This window comes from Macaca nemestrina, chromosome 6, assembly GCF_043159975.1.
Source record: "Macaca nemestrina isolate mMacNem1 chromosome 6, mMacNem.hap1, whole genome shotgun sequence".
Taxonomy (NCBI): domain Eukaryota; kingdom Metazoa; phylum Chordata; class Mammalia; order Primates; family Cercopithecidae; genus Macaca; species Macaca nemestrina.
The window spans coordinates 91358719-91382001 of NC_092130.1; the positions used below are offsets into that span (position 1 = coordinate 91358719).

Genomic DNA, 23283 nt, shown 5'->3' on the forward strand with positions numbered 1-23283 from the left:
ACCACATTCCTGAGGTCACTACAGACCAAATTTGTTTACAAGAAACAGTAGGTAAGAGCCACACATAGATGATATGCAAAATTTTATGTCATGGTTACAGTATGTTATTGAAGGGCCAAACACAGAAAATTATGTGTATTTCTATAAAATATATTGTTATGGGATTCTTATCAGTATGTATTCAATAACATGATAGAAATAAATAAGGTAATGCATTATTTATTAATAGAGTTAATCATAACTTTGTTCTTTTTTTTTTTTTTTTTTTCTTTTTGAGACCGAGTCTCCCTCTATCACCCAGGCTGGAGTGCAGTGAGTGGCCGTATCTCAGCTCACTGCAAGCTCTGCCTCCCGAGTTTAGGCCATTCTCCTGCCTCAGCCTCCAGAGTAGCTGGGACTACAGGCACCTGCCACCTCACCCGGCTAGTTTTTTGTATTTTTTTTAGTAGAGACGGGGTTTCACCGGGTTAACCAGGATGGTCTCGATCTCCTGACCTCGTGATCCGCCCTTCTCGGCCTCCCAAAGTGCTGGGATTACAGGCTTGAGCCACCGCACCCGGCCCATAACTTTGTTCTTAATGACATCTTTATAAGAATGTTAATTGTTTTCTTCTCTTTAGCATCAAGTATAGTCTTTTGCTTTAAAATTTGTATATCTTTTATATATATTTAAGGTACTGAACAGAAATACTTTGGCATGTGATCAAAATTTTAAAATTTTTACTTTATACTTTGCAAGTAGATGAGGTTAATGTTGTGTACTTTGAGGATGTATTTTATAGTTTCCTTCATTTGTGATCCACACTCTATGTTTTACTTTGTATTGCCTCTTGTGCACACATTTCTAATGTGAGTTATCTTGCTATTGTAAGATATTCTACTATGTATATATGTATATATGTGTGTATGTATGTATGTAAGTATCTATCTATCTATCTATCTATCTATCTATCTATCTATCTATCTATGGTTTGGCTCTTTGTGCCCACCTAAATCTCACCTTGAATTGTAATCCTCATAAACCCCATGTGTCAAGGGCAGAGCCAGGTGTAGGCAATTGGATCATGGGGCAGTTTCCCCCATGTTGTTCTATGATAGTGAGTTCCAAGAAGATATGATGATTTTATAAGCATCTGGCATTTCCCCTGCTGGCACTGAATTCGTCCTGCCATCTTTGATGAAGGTGTCTGCTTCTTCTTTGACTTCCACCATGATTGTAAGTTTCCTAAGGCCTCTCCAGCAATATGAAACTGTGTCAATTAAACCTCTTTCTTTTATAAATTATCCCATTCAGTTACTCATGTATTTCTTCATAGCAGTATGAGAAAGAACTACTAGAGTAAATTGGTACTGAGGTAGTGAAGTGCTGCAATAAAAATAACCAAAATGTGGAAGTGACTTTGCAACTGGGGAATGAGTAGAGACTGAAACAGTTTAGAGGGATCAAAAGAAGATAGAAAGATGTGTGAAAGTTTGGAACTTCCTAGAGACTTGTTGAATGGCTTTAACCAAAAGAGTGATAGTGATATGGACAGTGAGGTGGTCTCAGATGGAAATGAGGAACTTAATGGGAACTTAATGGGAACTGGAGCAAGGTGACTCCTGCTGTGCTTTAGCAAAGAGGCTGGCAGCGTTTTACCCTGCTCTAGATATCCATGGAACTTTGAACTTGAGAGAGATGAGGAGGAAAAGATTTCTAAGTGGTGAAATTTTCAAGAGGATGCAGGGCATAAGAGTTTGGAAAATGTGAAGCCCGATGATGCTACAGAAAATAAAATCCCATTTTCTGGGGAGAAATTCAAATCTGCTGCCGAAATTTGCATAAGTAACAAGGAGCCCAATGTTAATTGCCAAGACATTGGGGAAAATGTCTCCAGGGCATGTCAGAGACTTTTGAGGAAGCCCCTCTCATCGCAGGCTCAGAGGCCTAGGATAAAATAATGGTTTCATGATCAAGGCCCAGGGCCTTGCTGCTTTGTGCAGTCAGGACTTGGTGCCTTGCATCCCAGCTCAGGCCATTGTTTGAGAGGGTGCCTTGGCAGTTTACATGTAGTGTTCAGCCTGTGGGTGTACAGAAGTCAAGAATGGAGGTTTGGGAACTTCTGCCTAGATTTCAGAGGATTCATGGAAACATCTGGATATCTGGACAGAAGTTTGTAGTTTCTCATGAAGAAACTCTGCTAGGGCAGTGTAGAAGGGAAATGTGTGGTTAGAGTCTCCCCATAGAGTCCCTACTGGGTCACCACCTAGTGGAGCTGTGAGAAGATGGCCACCATTCTCCAGACCCCAGAATAGTAGATCTGCCGACAGCTTGCACTGTGAGCCTGGAAAAGCTGCAGACATTCAATGCCAGCCAGTGAAAGCAGTCAGGAGGGGGGCTGTACCATGCCGAGCCACAGGGGCAGGGCTTCCCAGGGCCTTGAGAGGTGACCTCTTGCATCAACTTAACCTAGATGCAAGACATGGAGTCAAAGGATATCATTTTGGAACTTTAAGGTTTAATGACTGCCCTATTGGATTTTGGACATGCATGTTTTGGCAAATGTCTTCCATTTTAAATTGGAGAATTTATCCAATGCCTGTACCCCATTGTATCTAGGAAGTTAACTAACTTGTTTTTAAGTTTACAGGCTCATAGGTAGATAGGACTTGTCTTTTCTCAGATGAGACTTTGGACTGTGGACTTCTGAGTTAATGTTTCAGTGAGTTAAGCTCATTTAAGACTTTGGGAGACTGTTGAGAAAGCATGATTGGTTTGAGATGTAAAAAGCCATTAGATTTTTGAGGGATCGGGGCAGAATAATATAGCTTGGCTCTGTATCCCCACCCAAATCTTACCTCAAATTGAAATCTCTGTAATCTTCATGTGTCAAAGACAGGACCAGGTAGAGGTAAGTGGATCACTTTCCCCCATGCTGTTCTCATGATTAGGAGTGAGTTCTCACAAAATCTCATGGTTTTATAAGCATCTGGCATTTCCCCTGCTTGCACTCACTCCGTCTTGCCACCATGTGAAGGAAGTGCCTGCTTCTCCTTTGCCTTCCACCATGATGTTAAATTTCCTGAGGCCTGCCCAGCAATTCAGAACTGTGAGTACACTTCTTTTCTTTATAAATTACCCCATCTTAGGCACTCAGATATTTCTTCATAGCAGTGTGAGAATGGACTAATATATACATACATACATACATATGTATATGTATATACACACATGTGGAGACAGGGAATTCAAGTTTATACTCTCTGACAAGTGTGTATGTGTGTATTCATTGAAATAATTTATTTAATTATGGGTGGTTTGGAAAAACTAATTTACAATTGTAAAATATGGCTTGAGAGCAAATTTTACTAGTCACAGTTACTCCAGATTGTGGTCCAACTCAGATGCAAATAAACCACCTCACAAAAGAATCAGAAGAAGCATCAGTTCTATAGTTGGTTACTTGGGTAGTATACCTTTCACAGCACAATGGAGAAAAGTAAGCAGAAAGTTATTTAGCAGTTATTACAAACATATTACAGTATTTAACAATGTATCGACAAAATATTTTTAATTATTGATCTTTGATTCCTTAGTTATATATCTCACATAGACATAAATTATATATTTAGAAATAAGTATTTAATCATATTTCAAATAAAACGTATCAAGGAACTCGTAATGTAGGATATTCAAGAACTAAAGACAAATTGCATTTTGCAGTTCAGTGTGGACCCTTCCCTAAAGTTATTTAAACTTAAGAAAAGAAATGCATATGACAACACATACCCTCTTACAGAATGTGTCTTGAATCCATATCCTTGTTTTAGCTATATCATTAAAATATGCTTAACAATTACATAAATAAAAGGTTTCTTTTAGAGTCTAAACTGTTCTTATGGAGATTACAAAGTGGTTGTAAAGATGAGCACCATTAGCATAATCTGTAGAGGAGGATGGATGAATAGATTCATCTACAGTGTTTTCCAAAGGGCATAGTAAAATAATAAATGACAAATAATGATCCTTTCCATTCCCATGATTATGTAAATGCTCCCCGGGAGGACATTTATTATCATTTCTGTCATTGATATCACCCTTCCTTCTGTTGACTAGGGCTGATTGCTTTTGAAGATCCGATTACTAAGCACTTCATAAAATGAAGCATGTGATGCTATCAGTCAGCACCACCTAAGAAATGTCACTGTGAAATTCCTTTGTTGTGAGCAATATTTTAAAGCAAATAGTCAGACACCTCCATTAGGTGTGCTGAGCTTCTCCAGCATCATAAGTAGAAATGGCTCTTGCAACAAACCGAAATCACATATTGTTTTTTGGTTTTTTTGGTTAATGGTTAGTTAAAGTATTACTCAGCATGAAGTTATTTCATTCAATGTTAAAAATGGGTTTATAGAAACATATGTGTCATATACACATAGAAAATACCAAGAAATATATTTCCTTTTCAACAACACTGTACAATCCTAGGTGGCATGATGCTAGATTGTGTAATCATATTCTTTCTTGGAATTGGTTATCTCTGTTTCCAAATAACCAAAGAATATATATGTATTATAACATGATAATCTATATGTATTAGATCTAATAAATTTATATAATTTTATAAATACCAACTCTATATGAATTTCCTGGTTTTGCATAAAATGTGATTCAATATCAAATAATTGAGTGAATATTATTATAAAACTTTTTCTCAGCTAATCATTTAAAACACATAAGAAAAAACAGAAATGGCTCTAGCATCTGAAACACTTTTACTATATTTAGTCAACTGGTTTAATTATGCATCCACTCTGTGCAAACACCATAGAACAATACAAAGAAAATGAACAAAAAGTTGAGACTATAAGCATTCATTTCAATGGCCTTTTAAATAAATAATTTGTAAATAATTTAGAAAGCAGCTCTGAAAAGAATAGGTAAAAAAGAATGAATGAGAGAGTAGCATGGAATTATATTCAGGAATAGAGAGAACTGGAGAAAGAGAGCTGAAGGTTTCATGAGTCAATGTGTCTTCTGCTTAGCCTGGTTAGTGTATTGTGAATCATTTCAGCAATTACACTGCTCAAAAGCATAATAGTCATTAATGAAAAACTTGCATAATGTTTATTACATGCCTGACACTTTTCTAAGATTTTTGCAAATATCAACTTGTTTAATACATTCCCTGCCAAAGGAAAAAAAAAAAAAAAACTTATTAGGTAGATATTATTGTTTCCATTTGAAAGATGAGACAGCTGGCTCAAAGTCACACAGCTGCAGAGTAGGAGGATATGGATATAAAACAAGGTAACTGGGTTTCCAGACCCTGTACTTTTAAGCAGTATTGTAATGCCACTTTCTTCATTGAGACTATCTTAAAAAAAAAAATCACCGAAATAATGTTTGTTCAAGTCATAGCCACACAAATAGTCTGTTTAATTAAAAGTTATCAGCCCAATAATGTGTAAAAGTTGTTTTCAGTAATTCATGTCTAAGCAGCTGATTTTTTCAGGTTGTGCTGAATCCTGATCAGTAATAAGTAATGAATATATTTACATTCATTTCTAATTAGTATTAAATATATTTTGTGGAAACTTATCTCCATTTTCTCTGTCTTGAACTTTTAAACTTTATTTGCTGATTAATAAAGCAAATATATAATTAGGGCCTATATATAAGGCACCAAGAGAGAAAAAGTAAATACGTTTAGTTCCCACAGCCCAGAAGGTCACAATCTAGTGATACTTAGTGTCTTCATTATGTCTTCTTATTCTGCTTTTAAAACAACTTTCCAGAAAGAAGTGGAAATAAATTAAACTGAGTAATTCTGACATTTTAAGTGTTATTACAGCATTATTTGCCTTCTAATAGAGATCACATTTTTAGATTTATGGCAGAATTTTAGAAATCATCCAGAATAGGAAAGCATAATTATAATTATAAAGTTTCCAAAGAACTTTAAAATTTTTGCCACAAAGAATGGTTGCTGATCTGTAAGTAAAGAAAGCCTAGATAATTGGGGTGGTTGTTAGGTCCTAGGTGAATAAATTTGTTTTGATCCATATATGGTTCGATTTTTTTTCATTCCTTTTATCCTCAGTCACTTAGACTACATCCTGACATTCCTTAACCCACATTCCTTATTACACAATCAAGCTTCTGTAATAAGCTATCAAAAATATATTTATGCATTACACTTCTGTTTCCAGTTTTTGTCAACATACTTAAAATCCATACATATTGATATACATAGTTTTAATTCACATATCTTACTTCTTTTAGGGAGATGCCATTCATTTCCATATGTTTAAACTATTTAATGTTATAGTTGTTTGCTTATACTATTTGCTATTATAGGTAATATTGCAATTAACATCCCTATATATGTTTCTTTGGAATATGTGTTTGTGTCTATGTGTGTATATACCAAAAATAAATGCATTAATTGATTAGTTAGGTTACATATCCATGACCAGAATTGCCATGTAATCGAGAATTACAAAATCACTTCATAGGATAGGTGAATCATTTATCATCCTAGCAGGATGGAATAAAGGAGTCTTTTTCCCTATAGCATTGCCAGCACTTGATATCTTGATATTATTCATATTTAAAATAGAGACATTTTGAATTTTGCAGATTTTACAGTAATATATCTGCATTTAAAATGAAACTATTGTCAATTTTGTAGAATATAGAGTAGTCTCTCTCTCTCTGTCCCAACTTTTTCTCTCTTTCTCTTTAATTAGCATTCTCATCTTTACTAATGAGTTTGACAAAACTTTTCTATACTTAATCGTCTAACATTATTTTTTATTCATGCTTCTATTGGACTTTCTCATCTATAGTTCCTCACTTTCATTAGTCCCCTGTATCTGGAGTACATGCTATAAATATTTCACTCATATATCAACCACCTGTTAAATTGTAATATAAAGAATGTTATATTCCCTGAAGTGTAAGTTCTTGACATGATACTCCATTCCTCCAAAATATCTTAGTGTGCAATTTCTATAAATTAGAAACATTTTCCTATATTACAAAACATATAGAAAAAAACAAAATACAAATAATTGTTAAAAAGTCAAAAAATTAAAATTGACACATTATTGCCACTGATCCTCAGACTCCACACAAATTTCCCCAACTTGTTCGAGTTCCTAATGTTATCAAGACCGATGTCTCATCTTTAGTGTGCATGTCTCTTCAGATTTGAACTGAAATTACCTTACAAAGGGGAACTTATTATAACAAAATTAAATTGTTACATGGAATACCAAGGCTAAAATATACGCCAGGTAAAAGAATGTAAGCTCCACAAGGGCAAAGACTTTCTTGGTTTTGTTCACTGCCAAATTCCTGTCATTTATTACAGAGACTTTTAAATAACAAGCATGAACTAAATATTTTATTCATGAGTGAATGAATAATGAATATATGTGAGAAGTAGTCTTCTGTAATGCTCTTTCTGGTGCCTACTTCAATCATCGCCGTTCCTATTAACCAATTATTCTGCCAACAGTGGTAACTGTTAACTAGTCCTCAACTTCAGGCCCCTTGAGATCATCTGATTTCACTTTCACACTTATAGTTTCAAAAATTGTAGGAAAGTATAATTGGTTTAGTTGGAATTCAGATTCCTAATTAGGACTCCCATTGTACCCATCAGTTATGAAAAGGGAACATGGTCCTACAGTATTATTTTAATGGTACTTTCTAAAGGAGGCCTTGAGGATAGAGCATTTGAAATATAGTGTCCCAAATAAGGGTATTATTTTGAAAACAAGAATAAAATATTTATTTTATTTTCTTTGAGTTTTTTAGATTAAAAAATAACTTAGGCATCTTTTAATAATCTCTGACCATGATGTTGCTATGTTAGTCACTTTTCATTCATCATAAATATTTAACAGTTTGGCCCTATGTAAATTGGTCATTTTATACATCAAAATATCCTTTGATAATTTTCTACTTACTTGCATCTTTGGCTAATCCCTTTCCACTTACTTGAGGGACAATACTGTTCCTTTTTTCTCTTGTTTTAGTGTGTTCTTTCATCACTACAACAAGCCCTGCCAAGAGGGAATTTCTCGTTAGGCTATTCTTTTGGACTCAAAACGGAGGCTAGTCTTTTGGACTCCAAATTCACATGTTTGATTGCCTTCTCCTTTTATATCTACTAGCCATCATAAACAAGACATAACATAAGTTCTTGACTGGATTTCCCCCTCACCACTCCAAATCTTCTTCCCTCCTATATGTGCTAATTTGGCAGCGAATGGCACCTCCATCTACTATTGGTATCAAGCAACATGCAAATCATACCTGACCTTCTTCTTTTCTTCAACCACCCCAAATAAATTTATTGTTAAATTATTTGATTCTGCTATTAAAATAAATTATGAATCTGACATCTTTCTTAATATTCAAGGCAACAGCTTAGATAAGTGGTCTTCCTCAATGAAGTGGAAAATTGCTATAATTTTCCTAGATAGGACACCTGAACCACACTTCGTCTCTTTTAAACTGATATATTACCATCAGTTCAGGTTTTCTTCATATTTGTACAGGTTTATTGAGTTAGAATCAACAAGATATTAGCTACACATATTTAAAATATGCAATTTGATGAGTTTTGACAGGTATACAACTGTTAATTCATCATCACAATCAAAATAGTAATCTCCACATTAATCCACATTTTAAATAAATACTTTAGTACTTCTTTACACAGCGTGTAATGTTTCATTCCAAAAGTCATAATAATTCTAAGTAGTCAACTTCATAATTAGTCCTAAACAAATCTTCAGTACTTTTTACCAGAGTTAGAAAAATTACAGGCATGATATTTTCATCTTTCAGAACCTCTGCGTATTTACATTCAAAATAATTTATAATCTTTTAAGGGCAGATTTAGAAAATTTTTGTTTGTTTGTTGGTATGTTTATTTGTGGTGTGTGTGTGTGTGTGTGTGTGTGTATGTTAGAACATCTAGGCAAATAATTATTAGTTTTCTGCTTTGAATAAACAGTTAAGTAACCCAATAACTTTATTTAGTTATTCTCGTATTTAAGGATTATAAAAGTATTATATCACACTTTTAATGTATAATATCAACTTCTTTTGTCAAAACATGAGAAAAATTTTACTCCCCAAATTATTACAAAATGTGACAGAAGCAAAACCTTTTTCTTCTACCTAAATCTAAAAAAATTTCCATCTTTCTTGGAATTTTGCCCAACTTTCTTCTGTTACTTTTTATGTTCCCTCTTGCTCTATGTGACTATTAATTTTAAAGCCTTTAAAACATCTATATAATAATTCAATTCACCTAATATTTCAACTGAAATAATATTGAAATATTACATATAAAGTTTTGATCTGTCTTTCTCATTTACTTTCCATAGCCATTTGCTGGAACAAAAACAGACAAATGTCACACATTATTCTTTACATTTCACAAACAGTAAGCTATCTCTCTAATGATATGAAAGATTGCAATGAGATTACAATAATTTACTAATTGGCATAAGGGAAATTGATAATGTTATATGATTTTCCTGCACTTTTCAAGATCAGTAGAAAGCAGCTTTCTCTCGTTATATTAAAATATCATATTTTAATATTAATTATAAAATAAAGTCAGTCATTTAATTGATAATTTAATTTTAATAGTATGCATATTACATTTGCCTAGCTTGGCTGTTTAAACTTAAAACTAGGGCGATTTACCTAATTAAAGATTGGCACTAATTCCAATGGCAGTTTCCCATGAGAACAGGAGATTCCTGATGATGAGTCCTGAAAGGCTTGTTGTTTCCAGCTAAGACACAACTGTCTTTTTTATGCTCTTACTGTAAATGCACCTTTCAGACTGTTAGTGAGCAAAATAGATTAAGAATCAAACTGCAGCTTTAACTTCTATTAAAATTACCCTTTGTCCCTCTATCCCTTGGTTTATATCTGAATATGTTAAAAAATTATACCATTAGTATGTGCAAGTACCATCCAAGAGCCACAACCTGGAACCACACAAGAGTGGTTTCAAGAACAACTGTTTTCTGAAGGGTCCAGGAAGAGTTAGTATAAGTCCAAATGCAAATTCTGTGCAATAGTAAGTAATGAAATGACAATAGCTGCCTGTAGAATAAGTCCTCAGTAAGATAATGGTGTTCATTAAATTCTACAGAGCATCAGATTACCATATGGAGGCTATTTCCTAAATAATTCTTACAACCCCTAATGACATATATATATATATATATATATATGTATGTGTATATATATGTATACATATATAAATAATCCTTATAACCCCAATGACATATATATGTATATATGTATATATAAATGCTCTGTCTGTTAGCATGAATTGAGTTCTGTCCAATATTGGCAGCACTGAGTTCCAGTGAAAAGTCCCACCGTCACTGCTTTCTCCCTTCCCCAAGGAAACAGATTCTCTCTCATGCCATGTGGGTGCTCTAGGGGTTTGGGTAAAGAGTGGGGTTAGCAGTTCAAGACTGTCTTTCTAACCCTCTTCTGTACCTTTTTCACTTATATGAACTTAAAACCAAGTACTGTGATCACCCACCTGATTTTTGGTTCTTATGAAGGTGATTTTTGGTATGGATAGTTTCACAATTTGGTGTTCCTGTGGGCAGGACAATTGGTAGAGGCTTCTATTTGGCAACCTTGCCCCACCTCCTTCTCCTCCATTCCTTTATTTTTGTTTACATTTTCTCAGGTATTTACTAGATTTTTAAAATAGCATATGTGAGCTATGGTGATTAGAGATTCAAGAATTTTCACACAAGTGCTTTAATAAGCATATTTTAATGGAATATCATTTCTTGCTCTGAAAAAATTGTCACAGACTGTGCCATTTTGCAGTTTGCAACCTTTTTTATTTTCAAAAAAGACATTTGATTAATGATTACTAAAATGTCAAGTAGATGGTTATACACCTCTAATTCCTGTTATATCATGTTCCTGCTCTGTAGCACAATATATGGACAATAGTCAAATGGTCTCTATGTTTGCTGTGATTTACCTTAATTTGTTTGAACTTCCTGAAGAGATATGACTACCCGTTAGATCCTAGGACCTGTTAAGGTAACAGATTCCTTCCTTTCGCATTTCCAATCACAAAGGACCCTCCATGAATGAGTCCAAATGTCCACTTTTCCAAATTTAGACTTTTATGTGTTTGCAGATATTTTGATTTTTTGCATTAAATTTAGTTAAAATGCATATTGAGATTAGAAGTCTCCTCTGTGAAAGCTGATAGAAAAATTAGATCAAGAAAATTACAGAAGGGAAGCAAATGTGCTGCAGAAGAAGTGAGTTTGGAGTATTCAGCAGGCAGTTGGAACAATATTAAAATAAGCAATGACTGTGAAACAGCGCTCAGGTATTTAAAATAGTTTTCTATTTAATGAAAAATATTTAGAAAGCAAAAATATATTTTAAAATTATATAATATGGAAAAAAATTCACAACGGTGATATGAATCTACAAGTAATTTCAGATAAACATGTTAATTTAAAAAAATAATTGTAATTTTTGAAAAATTTAAGAAAAAAATCAATTCTTTTTTTAGTGGTAAGACAAACCCAAGGATGTTTATAAATTGGAATTTAGACAGTAGGTTTTAGGTGAATATAAAGAAGAAAGAAAGAGAAGAGACACAGTAAAAGCCTAGTAGGTGAAGAGAAAGATAAAAGAAGTAGAGAGATGTAAAATGTGTTTAAGGGCTAGTAGTTATTATCTCTAATCCAGACATGGGTAGCAGTGTCAGAAATGTTAAATTATCCCGACGTATAAATTAAATAACTAAAATATAAATTAGTAATATCAGCTATTTTTTCCTTACAGTTATTGAGATTTTAAGCTTTGCTGAAACATTCATTTAGCCAAATAAAATGCATTAAAAATTCACATTACAGACAAAGCAACAAGATATTTTGAATCTATGTGTATTCTTTAACTAATTTTCTCAACAGCTCTCCACAGTTATTACTCTTGTTTTTTCTGTAAGCAATAGTTCTCTTGGCATTTTGGCTATGGCTCTTAATTCACTTATATACTCAAAAGTAGAATGCAAAAGACAAAAGAGACAATTTGAATGATGCAAATTGCAAAGACAATTTGAGTAACTATATAGATTTTAAAATATAATCAGGAAAGAAGAAAACAGAATTAGAAGTAGTGAATTAATTTTCAATCTTGTCTTCTACAGAAAAGTTAACATCTGTATTTCATCATTAAGACAGACACAGATTATTTGAAGAGGATTCTGGGGGTACTTATGTTTAATTGGAAACAGATTTAATTTTTTCTATGATAACAATTTGGCATATTATATCACTTCATTTTAATACATTATCGTGTTGTTTATAAGAGATTTCAAAGAATGCAAATACATGCCACGGAGGTAGCTTTATTTTCATTTTACAGTGAGGTTAGGCAAAGCCTTGGTTATGTTTTCTATTTTTCATAAATGTGAAAATAATTTTATGATTCTCATGCAAATATTTATCATGTAGCTGTGTCCAGTAGGAATACCCCAAAGTTGACAAATATAATAAATTGTTTATTGTTTTAAGACTATCGTCCAATTTAGTTAAAAAAAAATCCTCATTATAGAATGCTGAAAAAATACTAAAGGGTGGCTCAGCAAGAGCACCCAAAATCATATATGAGAGGACAGGTACATACGATGATCTAGATTAACCTAAAGACTTATTGAGAACCTAGAAGAATGAATGGGCCACATGATATTTAGGTAATATCCTGAGATATTACCAATCTTTTCTTTCTTTCTGATAGGTACAGATGAAGAGGATATTCAAAGTTTTATTGCCTGGCAACTATTTGGAGAGTGGATAATGTCTGATGCCATTTAAGTGAGATCTGATTAGGACTGACATCCCAAAACAATAATAAAAATAAAGCCCCTGAAAGAAAAATGCTTGGATAGAATATCATACCCACATACAAATTGAGGTGGCCAGAGAGACAGCACCAATAATCAGACATAACTTTTTCTTCAAGGAAAAACGGAAGGAAGGAAGGAAGGAAGGAAGGAAGGAAGGAAGGAAGGAAGGAAGGAAGGAAGGAAGGAAGGAAGGAAGGAAAGAAGGGAGGGAGGGAGGGAGAGAAGGAAGGAAGGGATAAAATTGAGGTTGTTCTAGAGATATAGACCTCTCATTAAAAGCCCCAGAGTTCTGCTCTTTAGAAAGCAGACATGTAAGTTCTAGCCTGGAAGATTTTTTATAACAGCCTTCATTTTTGCTTTTTAGACAATATTGAGCAGAAGGTGAAATGATTTCTGCCTCCACACATACATAGCCTCCCCTATCATCAACATCCCCACCAGAGGTATACATTTGTTACAATTGATGAACCTACATTAACACATTATTATCACCCAAAGTCCAAAGTTTACATTAGGGCTCATTCTTGGTGTTATATATCCTGTAGATTTTACAAATGAATCTGCCATTATAGTTTCATACATAGTAGTTTCACTGCCCTAAACATTTCCTGTGTTCCATCTATTCATTTATCCCTCTCTTCTAGCACTGGAAAACACTGATTTTTTTTCCTCTCTCCACAGTTTTGCCTTTTCCAAGGTGCCATATGGTTGGAACAACACAGTGCGTATGCCTTTTCAGACTGGCTTTTCACTTGGTAATACAAATTTAAGTATCCGCCATGTGTTTTCATGGCTTGATAGCTCATTTCTTTTTAGTACTGAACAATATCCTATTGCTCATACATATAGAGTTTATTTATCAATGCCCCTACTTAAGGACATCTTGGGTATTTCTGAGAGTTTTGGTGATTATGAATAAAATCATCTGTGCGCAGTTTGTTGACATTAGTTTTCAACAACTTTGGGTAAATACCAATGAATACCATCGTGAGATTACTTGATAATACTGTTGTTAGTTTGGTGAGAAACTGCCAAACTGTCCTCCCAAGTGGCCATACAATTTTCAACCCTAACCAGTAATGAATGAGAGTTTCTGGATGTCTTTGTCAGCTTTTGGTAGTGTTGGTGTTTTGAATTTTGGCCATTCCCAAAGATGAGTAGTCATGTCTAATGGTTGTTTTAATTTTTATTTCTCTGATGACATATAATGGGCAATTTTGATATTCTTATTTGTTATGTGTATATCTTTTTTGGTGAGGTGCCTGTTAAAGTCTTTGGCCCATGGATGTTTTCTTATTATTGAGCTTTCAGAATTTTTTGCATATTTTATATAAAGGACCTTTATAAGATATGCTTTCAAAAAATATTTCCCCCAAGTCTGTGGCTTATATTTTTATTCTCTTGAAGATATATTTGTACAGCAGTAATTTTTTATTTTAATAAAATCCAACTTAATCAGTTTTTTCTTTCATGGATCATGCCTTTGGTGTTATGTCTAAACTATTATCACCAAACTCTAGGTCACCAGGATTTTCTCCTATTGTCTTCCAAGAGTTTTAGAGTTCTGCATTTTATATTTAGGCCTGTAGTTTATGTTCAATTAATTTTGTGGAGAACTTAGGTTTTTTATTGTGCATAACCAATGTTAATCTCAGGCATAGTAATGCCTCAGGAAAGTGCTGATGTAATGTTTAGCTTCAGAATATGTTATTTCCTATATTTGCTTATAAAACTGAACATATGAATTGACTTAGTTTTCTGTATAAATCTGTTAGCTATATACCAAAACAAAGTTGAAAATTTGTCTACTGAAAAAGTATAAGGAGAAGTTTGGAACAGACTAGTTGAAGTTATAACCTCATACAGGATAGCTAGTTGTCTGCTACTTTTGACAGTAAAATCATTATAATATCCTCATATATAAAAACTCATTTTAGTATTTTCTGTATGTAGATGATTGGGGCGACAGTCCACTCATCCAAAGGAATATGAGTGAGGAAGTGGGGATCTAAGAATAAGTTCCCATGGAGCTCAGTAAAGAACACTAATTAATCAACTTTCTATTTTCTTTAATATTAACTAAGTAATACATTGTAAAAGCCTGTGAATCACTCAATATTTTATTTTATTTTTAATTATTATTGTTATCAAAACTTTGATGCAAAACTACAAAGTATATGAAAGTATCGGTGATCACATTGTAAATTTTATTTCTATGTCATTTAGAATTTTGGTTTGCTAATTTAAGCCTTGAAGTTTTTGTTAAAAATAAAAGTAGCACACATTTTACTTAGATAAGCCAAAATGCTTAGCACTTGGAAGACTCTAAAATCTTGTATAGAATGTCATCTGGGATCATCTGGATAAAACCATACTTAGAGAGTTCATGATATTTCAGATATTTGCTTGAAAATCAATGTGTATTTGAACATTTTTCTAGACTGGAAATTATTCTAAGTTATTCGATTTGGCATAGCTTTTTAATTAACTGAAATATGAATAGAGAGTAAAAGCAATCCGGAACATCTGATACAGTTGATCTCTACATATAAATATAAATCGAGTCTAATTGTCAACTACAATATAGGAGAACATGGTCTAACTTCTCAGTGCATGTCTTGGGTAATGTGATATTGCTGCTTTCCTCGATTCCAGATAGAATGACAAATTTCATAGCTCTGTATATCTACATATATACACACACACACACACCCCATATATATATATATTTAATTCCTCAATCCATTGCCCCTCTTTGTATATATAATAGATAACATACATACACATATATAGATTTGAATATTATTACATTTGAATCTGCACAGAAGAATACACTCTACAACAAGAAATAAAAAGATGGAACATGGAAATTTTCAAGATATTTATATAAAACTTTAAATTTTATAAAACCCCAAACAAATATAGAACACTCAGTTAAATTTGAAGTTTAGATAAACAAATACTTTTATTAGAACTTTGCTCAAATATTGCATGGGGATATATATGTTAACAAAAATCTGTTTACGTGCACTAGAAATTTAACTGGACATCAATATTTTTATTTGCTACATTTGTAGTACTCATTCAAAGAATAGCAACTTATAAACTTAAGTGAACAAATAGTTTGTAAGTAACCATTATTTTCATGTTCAACTACAAATCATCTATTAAGAGTTAATGACATTTTAATTTATAAATAAAACAATTGGGGTGGAATCTAGTACGTGAAAAGGCCTTATTCAGCCTTATATTTATGAAGACAATGAAGTTGGATTTCTGACTAATGGTAGCCACCTTTGTCAGGAAGTCACTTTAATGTAAAGTTCTGGAGAGATTTATTTTTAATTAATTGAAAGTCACGTCATATCTGTCTGTAAGAATAAAAAACACTAACAGTAGCAAGTTATTTATTTCAGGCACATTTGAAGTCATTGGGATTTTTAATCTCAAAGAAAACTTGAGATTTAAGTCTATGTACTGTTTTGAAATATCCTGAAATTGGAAAAATATAAATAGTAAATGTTTTGTCATTCTCATTTCAACAATTTTCTGTGAGAGATCTTTATAACCAGAGAAATAATACCCTGTCTTCCTTTCCTGACCCGGTCAGAACAATGTGGCCAAGTCTAACATCTCAGTGCCCTGCTGTTCTTTGATCTTCTACAAACCAAGGAAATATTGCAGGACTTGAAATAATGACCTGATGCATGTTAATTGTATTCCTGGAAAGGATTAATGTTTGTACCACTAAAAATAATTATTTAATAACCACAGCAAGTACTATGTGTTATTAAGAGTAGTTTTAAAAATTAATACAATGCAGAAATTAAAAACAAAATTCTTTTTATTATTTTTATTTTTTTAAATTTCTCAATTCATTTGACCTTTTTAGGGGTAAAATTTATTTCCAGTTTGGTATCTAAGCTACATTTTTAAATGTATTGCATCCATATAATTCCACACATAGTCATGTTTTCACAAAAAGGAAATCATTCAACATTTTGTTCTGAGATTTAACATGTGGTAAAATGATAAATTCTGGAGAGGGACTGCCTGGGTTTCAATCTATTTCCTGCTTCTTAGTAATGTGGTATTGGGCAAATGACTTAACCTCTGTAACTCAGTTTCTTCTTTTGGAAAATGGGGGTCTCACTTCATAACACTGTTATGAAACAAATATCTATTGATAGTTGTAGCATACTCAAAAGAGTATCTGATGTTTAGTATCTTAGTCTATTTGTGTTGCTATAGAGAGCAATAAGGTAATACCTGAGACTGGGTAATTTATAAATAAAAGAAGTTTATTTAGCTTATGGTGCTGCAGGTTTTACAAGAAGCTGCATCTGCTTCTGGTGAGGGATTCAGGGAGCTTCCACTCCCACACATGGCAGAGGTGAAGGGCAGCTGGCTTTTCTAGAACACATGGTGAGAGAGAAAAGCAAGAGAAAAAGAGGAGGAGGTACCAGGCTTTTTTAAACAATCAGGTGTCACAGGAAATAATAGAGTGAGAATTCACTTACTCCCTGGAGAATGGCACCAAGGCAGTCATGAGGGATGTGCCTCTTCACCCAAACACCTCCTATTAGGCCCCACCTTCCAACACTGCCCACAAGGGGAACTGAATTTCCACATGAGATTTAGTGGGGACAAATATCTAAACTAAAGTGCTTAGTATGCACTACATATGTTTGTTAAAAAAATACAACACAATTTGTATTTCATTAATGATGAACATGTTATTAATTAATCAGTATCAGTACAGAGAGATTTTCTTGACTTTTTAATGGCTTCTTAGTATTCTAGAGCATCTAGTTCACATAATTTATTTAATCATGACACTTCTGATGGACACTCAGGTTATTTGTAGTACTTTTATTATAATTACAAATGCTGCCACTACAAGGGTCACTGTACAAATATCTTAATGTAGAGTGAGAATACTTCTGTAAAATAGGGTACCATAGAATGCTGGTTTAAAATTTTGGTTACACTGCCAAGCTGCTCTTACAATAAGCTGAAGAATTACACCCTCTCAAAGTGTCAATAAGACTTTCCAATTTCTCCACCTGTTTTCCAGTGCTGAAGAAGCTTACACTCTCTTCACTCCATAGACTCCAAATTGTACTGTGGTGGTGCCTTGCTCTCAATGTTAACACATTCAGTGAAAACAAAAACAAAAGCAAAACAAACAGACAAAACACTGAAGCATACATTTAGGATAGGTTGTTACATTAAAACCATAGGAGGATTATGTGTTTTTCTGTCAAATGCATATTTGTTCGGGGTAAAGTTTTGCTTTGAGAACAGAACATAGGAATGATAGGAATGTTCTGAATTCAGACAGAGTATAGAGTGAATGACTGTGAGAGAAACTTTTCATCATGAGTTCTCATTCATTACTCAACAGTTTTCAAAGACTATCACTCATAGAGAAGAGTCCAGTGAGAATTTTTGCAGAGAGCAAACTGAGCTTTTGAAACAATTATTGAAAATTGTGTTGCCTTATTTTACCTAGGCAGCAAGTACCAGCCAAAACTTTGTAACATACTGATCTTTCTCATTTGAAGGCACTTTTATATTTAATTATAACTGACAACACAATGGTAGAAAAATACATTTGCAATACCTTGGAAAATATAGAATCTTGTTCATTAATCAACAGATTTGGTGAAACCCAATAGACCAAACTCTTTGCCTATTGATATTGTAAAAATTCACTAAGCGGGGAAACCAGCAACGGCATTATTTTTCTGGGAGTCTGAAAAGAGAGAAGTATGTCCAATCTACACCCCAGAATTTGTAGTAACTTATTATAGAACAACTTAGTTTTCAAATAAAAAATTTTGAATTTTAACCAATTGCCTAAAATATACTGATGATTTGTAAAATCAGTTAACCTTAAGATTTTTTAAATTAAAAAATGTAATGATTCATAGTCTATTCATTTTTCCAATTATGAGAATCTATAATAGAGTAAAGTTTATTGCAATTCCATGATATGAAGGGAGAAAGGAGCACAGAAAAAGGATGCTGACAAGAATTAAGTCACTAGTTTTAGAATTAAGTTCAAAATTGCTTACACTGAGTAAAGGAATGATTCTCTTTCACGCTGAGTGGTTTATAAAACATAAAATTGTCACAAATAAGAATATAATTTCCTGGTGAAAATTTTTATTAGTTGCAATGCAGCTCATATATAAAGATTAAAATTCTTTATAATATGAACTTATCATTGATAGAATTTAATTTCCTTTTTGATTAATTTGAAGAAACCACAGTCCCAAATTTATTTTATTTGACAAATGGAAATGATTAAGAGAATAAATAATTGGAATATTGGCCATAAACCTTGGGTACAGTAAAAGAACAAGATTTTAATGTCAAATATACTTAAATTTGAATCGCCTGGTCTCTCTTAACTCTTAGTTTGTGCTTCAAGGAGCATTTAGAATGCTATTATTCTTCAAATAGGTTGATGCAAAAGTAATTGCGGTTTTGGCCTGTGAATTTTCAATCATTATAACTAGGATCAAACACATCTTTATTAATCAAAATAGAAGCCATTACAATCAACACGTTTTTGCCAACAAAAAATGTTTCTTTATTCCTATAGTGTAAAAATCCCTGCTTTGGGATTCAATACACTCCTGAAAAGCATTTTTTTTTTTTTTTTTTTTTTTTTTTTTGCATCCTGCTTTTCGTGGAAGTATTTTTCCTGCAAAAAGTTGTGAAGGTGCTTTAAGAAGTAGTCATTCGTTGGTTGACGAGAGGTCAGGTGAATATGGCAGATGAAGAAAAACTTTGTAGCCCAATTCATTCAACTTTTGAAGTGTTGGTCGTATGACTTGGGGTTTGGGCATTGTCATGAAGAAGAATTGGGACCTTTCTGTTGACCAATGCTGGCTGCAGGCGTTGCAGTTTTTGGTGTGTCTCATCGATTTGCTGGGCATACTTCTCAGATGTAATGGTTTTTCTGGGATTCAGAAAGATCAGACCGGCAAGAGACCACCAATGACCACGACCAGTTTTTGGTGCAAGTCTGGCTTTGGGAAGTGCTTTGGAGCTTCTTTTCAGTGCAACCATTGAGCTGATTGTCACTGGTTGTCATATAAAATCCACTTTTCATCTCACATCACAAACCGTTCGAGAAATGGTTCATTGCTGTTGTATAGAACCCTGACAGGATTCTCCAAACAGAACCAATAACATTATATATATATATATATAATATACATATATACACACACACATATATGTGTGTATGTGTATGAGATTTACTATGAAAATTGGTTTACATTATTATGTAGCCCAAGAGGTTTTATGACCTATCCCATCCCAAAGGTCCAAGAACACAGGGAGTTGCTGGTATTAGTCCCAGAATTTGAAGACCTGAGAACCAGGAACTCCAGTGTCTGAGGGTAGAAGATGAATGTCCCAGCTCAAGAAGAGTGAGAGATAATTGCCCTTCTCCCTTTTTGTTCATTGTTTGGGCTCTAGGGATTGGATAATGCCAGCCCACATTGGTGAAGTCCTATCTCTGCTCAGCAATATAGCATAATATAATATGTTTGTTGTTTATATTATATTATACTATATATAATATGTAGAATGTTTATGAAAACATGGAAAGCACAAAAGAGACATGTTATCCTTTAGTATGCTTGAAGATATGGTAAAGAGATAATGTGCAAATAATATTATATGTACCAAGGAAATGACTTTCACAATTGGAGTAATTTCCCAGATAAGCAAAAGAAAAAAATAAAATAAAATAAAATATGGTGAGGAGGAAAACTGTGTTTTTAAAAACTCTTCTGTACACTAATCTTGCTGTCAGTTTCATTCATTGATAAAATGTATTACCTTATCCAGAGCCATAGAAATATAGCTGATCACTTTTTAAAATATGCTGCATGAACCTGTGTTTCTTAAGCAGTGCTAAAATCAGAAATGTTTTATTTATCTAAAACAAACCCTGAGCAACAGAAAAAAACCACACACACATTAGAGAAGTCAGGAAATTTCACTTATATTATTCTTAGTAGCTATAAGTGCACAGTCATTTAATTTAGTTTATCTGCCCCTCACTTTGTGCATTTTTATATAGTACTGTAATATTCTGATCTTCTCTAAATATGAATTACATAGTCACCATTTTCTTCTTTTGTATTTAAGTATACATTTAAATATTTCCTCATTTTTTTAAAACTGTTCTTTGTAATTTTCAACATCCCCTAAATGGATAATGCTATACAGTAGTCTGCCCTGGGATATCAATCACTGAGTCTGGCTCTAAAACACTGCATTTGTGAGGTAGGGCTCCTCTCTAACTTGAGGTGTACTATCTCTAGATGTACTGTTTCTCTAAAACCTGTCAGCTTGCCTGACTTCAATCTATTACTCCATCTTGCTGTGTGGCTTTTAGTTCACTCTGATTTTGAATCAATGTTCTGTGAACCCCTAACTTCTGAGGACTGTCTGGATTTAGAATGACTCTTCAGTTTGCTCTGCTGTTTCATTCATTTCCGGTCTTGGTATATTTTATTATCCTGCTATATGCCATGCTATGGAGCAGAAGTAAATCTATTACATTTGTTTTATGTGACTATTAGACCTATACATAGCAAACATAATGTAAATTTCCTATTTAACAATCTTACAGATATCTATAAGAAATACATAGAATAAGCTGTATATTTAGCTAATGCTTAAATAAGGTACATAGAACCCCTGCTGATATGGTTTGGCTGTGTCCCCACCCAAACCTCAACTTGAATTATATCTCCCAGAATTCCCATGTGTTGTCAGGGGGACCCAAGCGAAGGTGATTGAATCATGGGGTCTGGTCTTTCCTGTGCTATTCTTTGAGTAGTGAATAAGTCTCACAAGATCTGATGGGTGTATCACGGGTTTCCACTTTTGCTTCCTCCTCATTTTTTTTTTTCTCTTGCTGATGCCATGTAAAAGTGCCTTTCACCTCCCACCATGATTCTGAGGCCTCCCCAGCAATGTGGAACTGTAAGTCCAATTAAACCTCTTTTTCTTCCCAGTCTTGGGTAGGTTTATATCAGCATCATGAAAACAGACTAATACAGTAAATTGGTACTAGTAGAGTGGGACATTGCTGAAAAGATACCCAAAAATGTGGAAGTGACTTTGGAACTCGGTAACAGGCAGAGGTTGGAACGGTTTGGAGGGCTCATAAGAAGACAGGGCTCAACTATGGGAAAGTTTAGAACTTACTAGAGACTTCTTGTATGGCTTAGCTCAAAATACTAATAGCAATATGAACAATAAGGTTCAGGCTGAGGTGGTCTCAGATGGAGATAAGGAGTTTGTTGGGAACTGGAGCAAAGGTGACTCTTGTTACATTTTAGCAAAAAAAGTGGCAGCATTTCGCCTCTGCCCTAGTGATTTGTGGAACTTTGAACTTGAGAAAGATGATTTAGGGTTTCTGGTGAAAGAAATTTCTAAGCAGCAAAGCATTCAAGAGGTAATTTGGGTACTGTTAAAGGCATTCAGTGTTATAAGGGACACAGAGAATAAAAGTTTGGAAAATTTGCAGGCTGACTATTCGACAGAAGAGAAAAACCCATTTTCTGGGGAGAAATTCAAGCCAGCTCCAGAAATTTGCATAAGTAGCAAGGAGCTGAATGTTAATCCCAAAGACAATGGGGAAAATGTCTGCAGGCCATGTCAGAGACATTCACATCAGCCCTTCCCATCACAAACCTGGAGGCTCTGGAGTAAAAAGTGGTTTTGTGGGCTGATCCCAGGCTCCCTGTGCTGTGTGCAGCCTAGGGACTTGGTGCCCTGTGTCCCAGCTGCTCCTGCCGTGACTAAAAGGGACCAGTGACCAGCCATGATTCTAAGGCCTCCCAAGCCGTGTGGTACTATAAGTCCAGTTAAACCTCTTTTTATTCCCAGTTTCGGGTATTTATTTATCAGCAGGGTGAAAATGATCTAATACACTTCTTACACAGTTTAGAAAGAAAAAAACAGTTCTATTTGGTTATCATTGCTTTTTGAAGGAAAATCTTTCTAGAATAACCAAATTAATTTTTTTTTTTTCTCATTGTCATCAAATTGATCCCACCATCAAGCTTCATTTTATATTTGAACTAAACTACTAGAGTCTAGTGGTTCTCAACTGGGGTGATTTTGTACTTTAGGTATATTTTTGGTTGTCATATCAGAGGAGATGCTGCTGGCATCTGGTGAGCAGACGCTCTTGATAAATGCTGCTAAATATCCTGCAACACAGAACAGTTTCCAAGACAAAGAATCATCCAGTCCAAAATGTCAACAGTGCTGAAGTATAGAAACGTGCTAGACTGATTAAGGGCCAACAATTTAATTCCAA

At 33.9% G+C, this 23283-nt stretch overlaps 1 long non-coding RNA gene across 1 annotated transcript in view; it reads left to right on the forward strand.

Moving 5' to 3' along the window:
- Positions 1 to 2772: 2772 nt before the first annotated feature.
- LOC105475025 (uncharacterized) overlaps positions 2773 to 23283 on the forward strand; it is a 151486-nt gene continuing 130975 nt past the window's right edge. The window contains exons 1-2 of the long non-coding RNA XR_983079.2: positions 2773 to 3089; positions 13602 to 13641. This is a non-coding gene — a long non-coding RNA (uncharacterized lncRNA). The remainder of the gene's footprint in view (positions 3090 to 13601; positions 13642 to 23283) is intronic.